This window comes from Agelaius phoeniceus, chromosome Z, assembly GCF_051311805.1.
Source record: "Agelaius phoeniceus isolate bAgePho1 chromosome Z, bAgePho1.hap1, whole genome shotgun sequence".
Lineage (NCBI taxonomy): Eukaryota > Metazoa > Chordata > Aves > Passeriformes > Icteridae > Agelaius > Agelaius phoeniceus.
In genome coordinates, this window is record NC_135303.1 from 9884338 (window position 1) to 9889578 (window position 5241).

General features: G+C 47.6%; 1 long non-coding RNA gene across 1 annotated transcript; it reads right to left on the reverse strand.

Annotated features, from left to right (window-relative positions):
* Nucleotides 1-380: 380 nt before the first annotated feature.
* On the reverse strand, nt 381-3967 carry LOC129133202 (uncharacterized). Its single transcript, XR_013180032.1, has 3 exons — nt 3830-3967; nt 1886-2023; nt 381-531 (listed from the first exon to the last, which is right to left on the reverse strand). It is a non-coding gene; the product is annotated as an uncharacterized LOC129133202 (long non-coding RNA).
* Between the last annotated feature and the right edge of the window lie 1274 nt (nt 3968-5241).

The following is a 5241-nucleotide window of genomic DNA, read 5'->3' on the forward strand; positions in this document are numbered from 1 at the left end:
TTCCTGCAAATGCCATTACCTTTTCTGCCTCAAATAGAAATATCACAGCTGTTCCAAAACCAGCCAGTGGGTCATATTCCAAAGGCAGTGTGGTCTGGAGAGGATGAATGAAGAAGAACCTTCTCCACTTACAAACCATACCAAAGAAGCCATAAGTGTGACTTAGCACCAGTAAAAAACAACTGGTAATTCAGAAGAAAATGCCAAGCTGTCTGAAGGGGTCCGAAGGAGGGGAATCTTCCAAATGAGTTGATGTTTCAGAAACTTTATTTAATAATAATCCTACTCTATAAACCTATACTATAAATCCTACTCTATAAACCTATACTATAAACCTACTCTATAAAGCAAAACTACTGAACAATCCTACTCTGGAGTCCTACTCTACAATCCTACTCTAAGTTGGTTATGGAGATAACATCTTCATTATTACATTCTTCTTCTCCACTCCTCCTTCTTTTTCTTCATCTTGATTGAGTTGATGAGTGGTGCCAGGCTGGACACTGGCTTGGCTGAAGTTACAAATGGATGCTGTCCACAGGAAAAAAAACCAAAACAACAAAGAACATTGAACCATGACTTTCCAAGCTCAGTGCTTCAGAGAGTCAATCAGGATTCCTCTGGGTCCTAAAAAGACCCAGAAAGAGGAGCAATGGGACAATCTGCTCCCCAATCATCATATGCATGACCTTGCCATCACAGGCAAACCTGACTCAGAATCCCACTCATCCATTTATTGTGATGTCTTCATCCTGCTGGGATTTTTGCCCTGCCAGTGCTCTAGAAATGGTGCTTTCTGTCCCTGGCCTTTCTTCCTTGCAGGAAACTCCAATGGCTCACATAGGTCCCTGCCTTTGCGAGACAGGCACTGTGCAAATTTCCACAGGGACAGAAAGCAGTGTCTGCCTTTCCATGCCCTGCCCCTCGTGTGCTGGATGGCACCTTCCTTCCCAGCAGGGCCAGCCCAGTGGCACTGGGCCCTGCAGTTCCCTCTCTGCCACACAACCTGGCAGTAACCCTGGCACAGTTCCTGTCTGCTTGGGCGTGCCAGGCAGCAGATGGGGCTGGGACAAGTCCCTCCCAGCTGTCCCTGTTTGTGTGGCAGAAACCTCTAAGGGTGGGCTGGGGGGCACAAAACAGGGCCCCTCAGAGGCTCCCAGTGAGCCCCCCACAGCCCCTCCTGCCCACAGGCAAATCTCTGACTGCTCAGCTGGGACTGGCTTCCTTGGGTTCCACCACCACCATTTCATGTCTCTGTACCCTGCATTGCTCTACTTCAATTCTTTTGCCATTAGATAAAACTCAAGACCCCACCAAATTACAAAAGAGGGTGACAGAAACAGAAAACAGAGCAGCTCTCCTCTCAGGAAATGTGGAGGGAGGTGGAGTTATTCAGTTTTGTGAAGAACAGGCCCCAGGGAGACTTTGTTGCCACTTTCCAAGACTTCAGAGTGGCTTTGAAGAAAGCGGGGGACATCTTTTTTAACAGGTCCAGTTACAATAGAATGTGATGAATATTTTTAATCAAAATGGGGATCAAGTCAGAGTAGGTCTAAGGAAGAACTTTTTTACTCAGAGCATAGTGCAATACTGTCACAGGCTGTCCCATGAGCTTGTAGGTGCCCCGTTGCAGGTCAGGTGGCAAAGGGCTCTGAGCAACCTGATCTCTTTAAAGATGTCCCTGCTCATTGCAGGACACTTGCACCAGAGGACCTTTACAGGATCCTGCCAGCCCAGCCCAGTCTAGGATTCCTCACCGTTTTCATTTGAAGAGCAGCAAGAGCGGAGGTGCGGAGTAAGGGGGCTCATCTGATGCCTTGGACTTGAGTGGAGAAGGAGCCCATCCCTCAGACCCTGTTTCACCTGCAGCCCCTTCACATTTTACCTTCAGGAGCTCCCTGGCAGACCAGCGACACGTCACGTCTGTCTGCAGGCAGCAGCTCAGGAAGTCACACAGGCAAGACGAGAATCGGTGTGGCTGCCGCAGCCGTGGTCTCTCTCCCCTGGCTGTCCGGAGTTGAGCCTGGATAAAAAGGAAACACCAGGCTCTACCCGCTTCTTTCCCATCTGTAACTGCTCTCCCGCATCCCATTGGTTAAGCTCCATTCTGCAGTGGCAGTTTCTGCCCTGGCAGAGACCCAGAGATGACTTTCCTTTACCAACCAAAAACCCAAACTCCGATGCAGCCACAGCTTTTCCAACATTCAGCAGATCTTGCCTTGGCAGCTGATTTCATTGACTGACCTAGTTAGTAGGAGCTACATCAGCAAAGTACGTTCCCTTCCCTAAGGATTCACACCAGCTTGAGAGGCTTTTTGGAAGAGGGACTTTGCTATACTAACTCTACAGTTTCCAAGGATTAGTACATGAAAGGCATCTCTGCAGTGCTTATTGGTCCCTGAAGCACAACTGCCATAAAACAAATCTCATTGAGCTTCTTTTCCTCTTCTAGAAAACTCTTCCAGTGGTAAGTGGAAGGAAAGAAAGGAAATCCACCAGCTAGTCCTCAGGAAAGGAAAGCAAACATTTGGGATCTCATATTCAACACAGACACATTAAGAGGCATGCACAAATATATTGAGATGAAAATGCTTGCTTGGGTGCACAGGAACCACTTCTAGCTCTGTCTCTCAGCTGCACGTTTTTGCTTCTTTATGTGGCAAAAGGAAACCTTTTCATGGTCAAATCAGAAGAAGAAGTGCCATGCCTATGGTCACCCTCTGCTCATTTGGATACTCAATCGCAGAAAGTGTCGGGTAAGAAAAGGGCGGTTTGGCAGGATCTCCATGACCCCAGGCTGTGGCCTGGTCTCCATAAAAGTGCCCATCACAATACTAACAGCTCTGTGCTGGTGGCACTGAAATAGATAGTGACCAAAGAGACTTTGTTATTATCCTCTTCAACCCAAAGGAAAATTTCCAAGCCTAAAACAACAAACACATTTCACTTGAGTATAAATAATTAGGACAGCTTTCTTTCCTTTTCCCACACCACCAGAGGTCACAAAGGGGGTTTTATCCTATCCCTCTGCAGCTGTGCTCAGCCACTGGACATGGTGGGGAGCTGGAGCCCTCCGTGTCATTAGAACTGTGCAGGCCAGGGATGACCATGCTCCTGTGGTAAAGAAACACAGCACCGGTGTCAACTGCCCACGTTGGATCCCAGCCCAGGCACCTGGCTGCAAGCTCATCAACTTGTTAAAGTACCAAGAAACAGCCAAGGGTTTGGTGTACAATTCTAACTGCAGTTGGAGAAAAACACATCCTAAACTTATCCAGGCCTCCCACACACATGACTGAACAATGTACAGATTACTCGAAAGCCTGAAAGTTTCAAAGACCCACAGGATTTGGAAAAGATGCTACAGTATGGAGGAAAATTGATGTGCTGTGGTTCAAAAGCAAAAAAGCAAGCAGAACTGCTTGGGCATTGCTTTGCTGGTTGTTTCTTTTTGCTTTTTCTTTTTCTATAAAACTGAAACTGGGAAGACTCAACCTCCATTTTGAAGGATATTTATCACACTTCCAACTGTTCCACTGAAAAATTCTTGTCCTTCAAAGCCAGAGCTCCAACAGGGTTCAAAAAGCAATGTCAGGCCTGGCTGGAGGCCAAAATGGCAACTTTCAGAACTGGTTAGGTTTCTGAACTGCCTCTTCCCTTTCTGATGCAACCAAATCTACAGCGGATGCTGATGTGCTGCAGGGACATTTTTAGAAGGGGACCTTGGTGGAAGTGGTGCCAGCAGATGGCAATGGGATTTTGTCCAATGGCACACAGAACATGGGACAGATGAGAAAGACAGTGGGATCAGTGAGTATTTGCTCCTTACCGAAACAGGAGTTGCATTCCTGCAAGGAACTTCTTGTTCCACCATTTCGATGCCCACGATTCCAAAAGACCATATGTCCACTTTGGGGCCATATGGTTGACCTGTCACCACTTCAGGCGCCAGCCACCCAGAAGTGCCAGCCACGGAGCTCCGTCTGCTCTGCTCAGGGGTGAGCTGAACAAAGAGGCCAAAGTCAGCTGTGGAGAAAACAACAAACCATGAAAGCCAGCTCCAGTTAGGATATCAAGCAAAAGAATTCCCCACTCTCAGTCTAAGAATGTGCTCTTGGATCTCCCGAAGAACTGTCCACACTCAGTTTCCATGGGGCTTTAGTAGGTAGTAGTAGTATGTAGTATGGTAGGAGGTAGTATGGAATTGGCCACTTCCAAAAAAACCCATTTTTTTTAATGCTGCTCACAGCAGTGGACTTTATTCCCCTGAAACTTTAGATTGTGGCTCCCTCCCTCTGTAAGGGACACACACAGACCAAGGGCAATCTTGACTTCTTGTAGTTCCTTCTCATACCTCTGTGCACATTGCAACTGTGCCCTCAGCTTACAGTAGGGGTCCCTGCACTGCCACCAGCACCATTTCTGGGGAGCTGGCAGTCACTCAAAGCAGCCTACAGCCCACATCCCTGGAATGCTGCACCTGACCAAGAATATACTGACCCAGCTTGACAGAACCATTGGTTCTGAGAAGGATGTTGCAGCTCTTCACATCTCGGTAGATCACATGGTTTGAGTGGAGAAAATCCAGTCCTCGCAGGCACTGAGAGAGAAAACAGAAAGAGGAGGGCAAAAATAAGTATCACACAAGAAGGGAACAAAGACTCTAAAAGATTCTCTTTCCCCAGGGGAATGGGGAGTAATGGCAGAACACAGTGCCACCGAGAGGAAGAGCTTGCTGCTCCAACACTTGCAGAGCGGGACCTTTCTGAGGAAAGGCATGTCAGCTTTTGAAAGAGCAACAGCACCTGCTCTTGTAGACTGCCCCCTGCAAACCAGCCAGGATGACTCCTGCTGCAGTGGACATGCTATCTCCATGCAGAAGACAAATGAGGGTCTTGCCAAGAAAGAAAAAGTCCCTCCCTTTGGTGTGAAGTGGATCACTTTTGGGTGGGAGGCTGCATGACAAAGGTTTTATTGCTGGCCTCAGCACAGACTTGGAAGTATCACATCAGTCACCTTCCTGAAGCAAAGAGCATTTTGGCTGCACTACTATCCTTTTCAGCTGAGGACTGTGAGAAATGAGTCTCTCTTTTTTCTTTGCTGCTTGTTTCAAATCCTGCCACCAGCACCTTTGCTTTCACAGGCAAGGAATGCAGTGAACACAGGCCCCAGGCAAATGTTTAGAGAGGCAAAATGGAGAACAGCAAATACAAATAAATACATGAGGCAGAGTGAGAATAC